This window comes from Daphnia pulicaria, unplaced genomic scaffold (assembly GCF_021234035.1).
Source record: "Daphnia pulicaria isolate SC F1-1A unplaced genomic scaffold, SC_F0-13Bv2 h1tg000137l, whole genome shotgun sequence".
Taxonomy (NCBI): Eukaryota; Metazoa; Arthropoda; class Branchiopoda; order Diplostraca; family Daphniidae; genus Daphnia; species Daphnia pulicaria.
The window spans coordinates 9,051-17,500 of record NW_025804830.1 but is presented as its reverse complement, the minus strand read 5'-3'; the positions used below and the strand labels follow the sequence as shown (position 1 = coordinate 17,500).

General features: G+C 48.0%; 2 non-coding genes across 2 annotated transcripts; both read left to right on the top strand.

Annotated features, from left to right (window-relative positions):
* The first annotated feature begins 4,431 nt into the window (after window positions 1–4,431).
* Window positions 4,432–6,726, top strand: LOC124319205. The gene has a single exon (XR_006912899.1). It is a non-coding gene; the product is annotated as a small subunit ribosomal RNA (ribosomal RNA).
* A 930-nt stretch (window positions 6,727–7,656) lies between these two features.
* Window positions 7,657–7,809, top strand: LOC124319203. The gene has a single exon (XR_006912897.1). It is a non-coding gene; the product is annotated as a 5.8S ribosomal RNA (ribosomal RNA).
* Window positions 7,810–8,450: the final 641 nt, after the last annotated feature.

The following is an 8,450-nucleotide window of genomic DNA, read 5'->3' as shown; positions in this document are numbered from 1 at the left end:
AAAATTTCTAAGTCCTAAAATTTCCAAGACCGGTTTTTGGTGGAGACCGGTCGGTAGTTGAGCGGGCGGCCCGGCCTGAGCTCAGGTGAATGTCCGGCAAAATTTCGGAAATCAACTTTTTCGTACAGTTACTGCCCGGAACATCCACTACTTTCCTATATAGGGAAGAGGTTGTCGAAAATGAAAATTGAAAAAATTTTCTAAGTCCGAAAAATTGAAAAATTTTTCTAAGTCCCGACGATGGATAGTGAAGCTATAGGCGGCACTGGGACGAGCAAAGGCGGCTGAAAAAGAGAGAAAGAGCGAAAGAAAAAAAGTTGGAAAAAATTTCTAAGTCCTAAAATTTCCAAGACCGGTTTTTGGTGGAGACCGGTCGGTAGTTGAGCGGGCGGCCCGGCCTGAGCTCAGGTGAATGTCCGGCAAAATTTCGGAAATCAACTTTTTCGTACAGTTACTGCCCGGAACATCCACTACTTTCCTATATAGGGAAGAGGTTGTCGAAAATGAAAATTGAAAAAATTTTCTAAGTCCGAAAAATTGAAAAATTTTTCTAAGTCCCGACGACGGATAGTGAAGCTATAGGCGGCACTGGGACGAGCAAAGACGGCTAAAAATGGCGAGAAAGAGCGAAAGAAAAAAGTTGGAAAAAATTTCTAAGTCCTAAAATTTCCAAGACCGGTTTTTGGTGGTGACCGGTCGGCGGGTGTGATGGTAAGCCCCGCCTGAGCTCTGGTGAAAGCCCGGCAAAATTTCGGAAATCAACTTTTTCGTACAGTTACTGCCCGGAACATCCACTACTTTCCTATATAGGGAAGAGGTTGTCGAGAAAGAAAAAAGTTGAAAAATTTTCTAAGTCCGAAAATTTCCAAGACCGGTTTTTGGTGGTGACCGGGCGGCAGTTGAGCGGGCGGCCCGGCCTGAGCTCAGGTGAAAGTCCGGCAAAAATTCGGAAATCGACTTTTTCGTACAGTTACTGCCCGGAACATCCACTACTTTCCTATATAGGGAAGAGGTTGTCGAAAAAAAGAAAGTTGAAAAATTTTCTAAGTCCGAAAAATTGAAAAATTTTTCTAAGTCCCGACGACGTGGTAGTGACGTGGTTGGCGGGACTTGGACGTATAAAGGCCGATGAAAAAAAATGGAAATGGAAATGAAAATTTCTCGATTTCCGACGACGGTGTTTGGCAACGACTCTCTCGCCCGGCCACTGGTCGGCGCGAGAGAGGAGTGAGCGAGACCCGTCGATTCGAAAAGAGAAGCCGTCACACCGTCGAGGCGTGGCGGCTCTCAAGTGGGTTGGTCGGGCGTGTCGTGATGACTCGCGACCGTAAAAAATTCCCACTCAAATTCTCCCATTTCCGACGACGGTGTTTGGCAACGACTCTCTCGCCCGGCCTCTGGTCGGCGCGAGAGAGGAGTGAGCGAGACCCGTCGATTCGAAAAAAAGCCGTCACACACCGTCGAGGCGTGGCGGCTCTCAAATGGGTTGGTCGGGCGTGTCGTGATGACTCGCGACCGTAAAAAATTCCCACTCAAATTCTCCCATTTCCGACGACGGTGTTTGGCAACGACTCTCTCGCCCGGCCTCTGGTCGGCGCGAGAGAGGAGTGAGCGAGACCCGTCGATTCGAAAAAAAGCCGTCACACCGTCGAGGCGTGGCGGCTCTCAAATGGGTTGGTCGGGCGTGTCGTGATGACTTGCGACCGTAAAAAATTCCCACTCGTCGAAAATTTTCTAAGTCCCAACTTTGAAAACGACGGTTCCTGAAAGTCGGCTGGCGGTTGGATGGGGCAATGTCCCCGTCCAATCGCTAAAAATGAGCCGGAAAACGGAGACATTATGCGGCGGAACATTAGTGGTTTTCCTTAGTATAGAAGAGGTCTCGATTCCTAAACTCGGAAAAATTTTCAGAGTCCCAAAAATTTTCGAAGTGTCGAATAGTTTGGTTTCTCGAATTGAAAATTTTTTTCAAATTTGCGACATTACGACAAGCAGCGATTGTAAAGCCCGGTCCAAATTTTTCAAACGAGTCTTACTTCTTGTTAGTCCGCCTGGCCGATACCAAAGAATGGCCGACCGTCGACTATCGGGCGAATAGACGGGTGAAAGAAATAAAGTCGAAGCCGGTGGTTGGATAGATATCGAAGGGAAGGCGAAAGAGGCGAAAAGGAAAGCGCGAAATTTCTTTAGTAGCTTCGACGCAAAAACTTTGGTATCGACGGGGAGCTTTGGGAAATGAAACGAAGACGCAGAATGGGAAGTTGTCCGGTTCGGCGTTAGTTGTAGTTTCATTTCCACCGTAGCTGAGCTCCTTTCCGCCCGCCACTTCACATGATTTTAGTTTCGATTCCGTTCGATCGCGCTTGCACTGTCTTTGTTTTTTTTTCACTGCTTGGATCGCGGCTTTGCTCTAACCAGTTTAGCCCCATGCGATCAAAAAGTCTTAAAAAAAAAAAAACCGTTGAACGGAGACGAACTCGATGAGCTGTCGGTGTGTGAAATATCATTCCTTCGGTAAAACCGTTTTCGAAATTTCCGATGGTCGGTATATGTAAAAATATATCCGAACCGCGATGTGGACGGGAATTCAAACGCCCGCTTCACCGATTGGTGCGACAGCTGAGAAGCTCGTCACTCGATCCAACGACTCTTGGTCGAAAAGTTCAGAAGAGGTGCGCGCGTCAAACATTTTTTTGGTTTCGGACGTTTCGTTTCTTCGGCACGTGTGGTTTGTCTGTGGCCGTCTGTGAGAGAAATCGGACGCTTGTTCTTTGTTATTTTACCGTAACAAGACAAGACGGGAAAGATTCTTTCTTCCAAACTTACGGCATCATAACCATCAGCGTTTACCGTCAGCGACGATACGGAAGAGAAAAGAAAATGGTGCGCGTCTTTTCACTTTTTGACACCGTATCAAAAAAAAATTACCGTTCAGGCGGAAATGTGTGTGTGTGTGTGTGAGCCGAGAGATAAAAAATAAAAAAGCCACCAAACAGAACGCTTTCAAATTATTTCGTGCGGCGTGCGCATATTTCACATTTTGCCGTTTGACGGAAGCTCGTTGTGTGGAACACAGAAGTGGAGATGGACGGAGTTGAAGGGGGGCGAAGACGGCCCGGTCGGACAAAGTCAAGAGATTGAAATATACGAGAGAATTGGGTGGAAGTGATGGCAAATCTATAAAATTCAAAAATCGGATGAGATGCGAGGACCGCAAAATGTGGCGTCGACTCTGACTCTCTTTTACTACGAACTTCCCTTCGACGGAAGATATCGAGAGCTGAGCTGAGCGCCCGCTGAGTATGGCCGGCGTAATTACAAACGAGTTACGGTTGGAGCTATATCGATTGTACGTATCCCGAACGTTCATCGAACAAGCCAGATCAACTCGGCGCCCGGTAAGATGTACGCTCAGTTATGGCCATGACACACGAAGGGAGAATTCAAACGGCTGTGAGTGTACGGCCCGCCCGGAGTTGTGTGTAGGCAGTGACCTCTCAAGAAAAAACGTAAAAAATTTTTTTTTGACAGTCACCGGTCTGCGACAAGTAATCAGTACGAAACTTGGGTGCAATGCAAAAAACATTTTGAGAATCCTTGCTTGACAACAACGAATCTAACACGATAAAAAAAACGATCCCCATCGGTGTACCGCTTGCTTTTCTCGCGCTTCGGCGCAGAATCGCTTATTCAGCTGCCCTTGGAATATGTTCGTTTCGTGCATACTTGATCTCGGTCATTCTTCGGTGAACTCTTAAAGAATTGCGCACTTTTATAGGGGTAGTCTGGTTGCTTGTCTCGACTTGAAATGATTTGTTTTTTTCCGCCCATGACTTTCTATACGATGCCTCTATGCTGGCCTCTGACCGCGGTTGTTCCGAGTTTTCTCTTTCTCTTCGAAAGTCTTTGCGGAAAATTCTGCCTCGTGTGACCGTTGAGCGGTGAGGTGTGTGTGTGTGTGTGTGTCGTGCGGGGTGATGCGAGAGTGTGCCTCGGCGGTGGAAAAATAAAAATAAAACTCTGAGCCCACAAAAATTTAAAAGATGTATGCTTGTCAGCTTAGTAAAGCAGGCTTGACTTATGAGCATACAGCACGCCACATATGACCGTCGAAAACCGTAATACGGGAAAAAAAGTTGATGAATATATCAAGACCGGTCGAATGAATCCGATTCACTTTGGGCTCATAGACCGTTGAATGGTCTTTGACTTTGGAAATTGAAATGAAAAAAATCCAACAAACGGATCGGATCGGTGTTTCTCTTCACTGGGACTCGCTGTGACACGCCAGGCGTTGCGATCAAAAATTTTAGTTTCCGAAGAAAAAGAAAAAAAACGAAAAACGTGTTGATTTGGTGTGTGTTTGGTGATGCGTGGGCGAAATAAAAACCCGCAACTCGCCGGATGCATATCAAACAAACATACACGAAATACCTGGTTGATCCTGCCAGTAGCATATGCTTGTCTCAAAGATTAAGCCATGCATGTCTAAGTACAAGCCGCTAGACGGCGAAACCGCGAATGGCTCAATAAATCAGTTATGGTTCCTTAGATCCACTCCATCCTACTTGGATAACTGTGGTAATTCTAGAGCTAATACATGCACTCGAGCCTCGACTGCGGGCTTTCGGGCTCGCAGAAGAGGTGCTTTTATTAGATCAAAACCAGTCGGGGCCGGGCTTTCGGGCTCGCGCACCGTACCAATTTTGGTGACTCTGGATAACTTCACGCCGATCGCACGGCCTTCGCGCCGGCGACGTATCTTTCAAATGTCTGCCTTATCAACTGTCGATGGTAGGTTACGCGCCTACCATGGTTGCAACGGGTAACGGGGAATCGGGGTTCGATTCCGGAGAGGGAGCCTGAGAAACGGCTACCACATCCAAGGAAGGCAGCAGGCGCGCAAATTACCCACTCCCGGCACGGGGAGGTAGTGACGAAAAATAACGATACGGGACTCTTCCGAGGCCCCGTGATTGGAATGAGTACACTTTAAATCCTTTAACGAGGAACCATTGGAGGGCAAGTCTGGTGCCAGCAGCCGCGGTAACTCCAGCTCCAATAGCGTATATTAAAGTTGTTGCGGTTAAAAAGCTCGTAGTCGGATGTCTGTCTTCGGCCGGGCGGCGCCGCTCTGAATCAAGGGTGTTGCGTTTCACGCTCTGGGAGCCCGGGTGTCAAAGCCCGACTCTCTTCACGGTCGGACAACATCGCCGGAGTGGTGGTCGGTGCGTCGTTGTTGTATCTGCGGCCAGAGTTGGAAAGTTCTTTCGGGTTCTTTTTTAAATTTTGGTCGTAGTTGACTCGATTCGCTCCACCCAGTCAATCGTTCGGGGTGCCCTTCACCGGGTGTCTCGGGCGGCCGGCAACGTTTACTTTGAACAAATTAGAGTGCTCAAAGCAGGTGTATCCCAACGCCTGAATATCGCAGCATGGAATGATGGAATAGGACCTCGGTCCGATTTTGCTGGTCTTTTACTTTTGGACCCGAGGTAATGGTCAATAGAGACGGACGGGGGCATTCGTACTGCGGCGACAGAGGTGAAATTCTTGGACCGCCGCAAGACGAACAACAGCGAAGGCATTTGCCAAGAATGTTTTCCTTGATCAAGAACGAAAGTTAGAGGTTCGAAGGCGATCAGATACCGCCCTAGTTCTAACCATAAACGATGCCAACCAGCAATCCGTCGGAGTTACTCCAATGACTCGACGGGCAGCTTCCGGGAAACCAAAGTCTTTGGGTTCCGGGGGAAGTATGGTTGCAAAGCTGAAACTTAAAGGAATTGACGGAAGGGCACCACCAGGAGTGGAGCCTGCGGCTTAATTTGACTCAACACGGGAAACCTCACCAGGCCCGGACACTGGAAGGATTGACAGATTGAGAGCTCTTTCTTGATTCGGTGGGTGGTGGTGCATGGCCGTTCTTAGTTGGTGGAGCGATTTGTCTGGTTAATTCCGATAACGAACGAGACTCTAGCCTGCTAAATAGGTGACGGGTTTTATCAATTGAAACCGAAGGGAGTACGGAGGCGTCGGGATCAGGTGGCGGCGATTCGGGTCTCGGTGGGACTGGTTCCTTTAGTGAGGCAATCTCTCGGCTTGGTTTCGTTGTGCTCTGTTCGTCGGGTGTACGGCCTTCACGGGTTGGTTGCCTGGCGGATGAGGTATGGCGGGGCTTTGTCGGGAATGTCTCGCGGGGGCTGGCTCTATTGTTATTCGGTCGTCGTCATCCCCGGCGATACCTTCTGCTCTCGCGTCCGTCACGCAGTCTTCTTAGAGGGACAAGCGGCGTCCAGCCGCGTGACAGTGAGCAATAACAGGTCTGTGATGCCCTTAGATGTCCTGGGCCGCACGCGCGCTACACTGAAGGAATCAGCGTGTTTCACTCTCCCTGTCCGAAAGGACCGGGTAACCGCTGAACCTCCTTCGTGGTTGGGATTGGGGACTGCAATGATCCCCATGAACCAGGAATCCCTAGTAGGCGCGGGTCACTAGCCCGCGTCGATTACGTCCCTGCCCTTTGTACACACCGCCCGTCGCTACTACCGATTGAATGATTTAGTGAGGCCTTCGGACGGGCTTGTCGGGGTGCCGTCGAGTGGGGAGCAATCTCTGCCCGTGCGGTGCCTACCAACGGCGAGACTGAAAGATGGTCGAACTTGATCCTTTAGAGGAAGTAAAAGTCGTAACAAGGTTTCCGTAGGTGAACCTGCGGAAGGATCATAAACGAACAAGACAAATGTTTTGCGCATATGGCTTTGGTTGAGCACGAAACAACTAAAAGTTGCAAAACAAAAAAACCCCATCAAAAGTCTTTCGGCGTAAGACATCGTATGAACTATGTGTGGGTTGACGGAAGAAAATCATTTATTTTGAACGGGTATCAGGCGCTCTGATGCGCGGTGGTTTAAAGCGGATTCGCCTTTTCAAATTGATTTTTCTTTCCTCTCGGCTCAAAAAAAAACACAAAGTCTTTCGATTTGGTCTATGGCCGTGAGCAAATTCTTCCTGCTTCGATGGTGAATGTCTCTATAGATTCATTCGACCTTTAGCGGCGCTCACAGTGTTGACGTTAGTAGAGTGAAGAATACGATAGCCCGCCTGGGCCGCGAGTACCGAAGGAACAATAAAGGAGATTTTATAAAGTCTTAGTCCCTAAATCAAACACTTTGAAAAATAAAAACTCGGTGGATGGAGAGTCGGAAAAAAAAAAAACATCAAGATTTTGAACGGGTATCAGGCGCTCTGATGCGCGGTGGTTTAAAGCGGATACGCCCAATCGAAATTGTTTTTTTTTGTTTCTCTCTTCGTCTTCGGGATTTTTTGATTCTCGGTGGGGGACGAAAGTGTGAGACTTTACTCTGGACGTTCTTTTCGGGCGTAGATACTCGTGGTTGCGTGCGTGTGCGTCGTATAGACTAACACTCCAAAGCCCGACACTATGCCGTTGAAAACCGAATGTTTTTTAAGCTTGCCCTTCGCCCTCTCGATGAAGTAGGAAGAATTCAAAATCACAATAACACACTAAACCCAAATTCTAGTACGAGTGTTTATCGGAACATTTTCTTTCTGGCTTTCTTTCTCCGCCCTCGCATTCATTTGCTTGGGCGGGTTGGAGAAAAAGAGAGAAGAAAACGAATATGTCGTTTTATATACGACCCTGAACGGTGGATCACTAGGCTCGTGGATCGATGAAGAGCGCAGCAAAGTGCGCTAATCCATGCGAACTGCAGAACACATGGAGCATCGAAATCTTGAACGTAAATGGCGGCCCAGCTTCTCGCTCGGGCCACATCTGACTGAGGGTCGGTCGAATGATGAACGAACAGAGATTTTTTCAGTCTTGGTTTTGCATGTTGGGTCGCGGCGAGATTTATTTTTCACCCGGCCTGACCGCATAAAAGCTCCCGAATCTCTAACGTCTGGGTGCCGCGCGACTTAAGTGTCCGCGATGCCTCAAATACAAAAAAGGGGGAAAAATAAAAGAAGGTTCGCCCTGTTTTGTTTTTTTCCTCTCTATTCAAAAGAAACCTTTTTCGATGGCAAAACAGATGGGAAATTTTTGAGCCAACTCAAAAAAAAATTTTAGAAATAAACACATCTTCTCGAACAAGGTGTCGGCTGCGTGTGCGCGATATACCGCTTCAACGCGAGTTTAGTTGTGTGTGTGCGCCGGGCGTGTCGAAGTGTCGACCACCGCGAATTATCACTCACTCTAACCGCTCGTTATGCAAGCTTGGTTCGCGCACGACGCGTTGTTTCAATACAAAAAGCCGCAGGACGCCCTGTCACTTTTCGTAAATTAATTTTTGCGAATAACGAGAGACTCGCTTTATTTCGAAAAAAAAAAATTTGAACCGGCAATTATTCAATCTTTCCCGGCTTTAAAACGCCAAAGTCTGCCGAGCTAGATAAAGTGTTGTCTCCTTTTGAAAACAAACAATTCATTC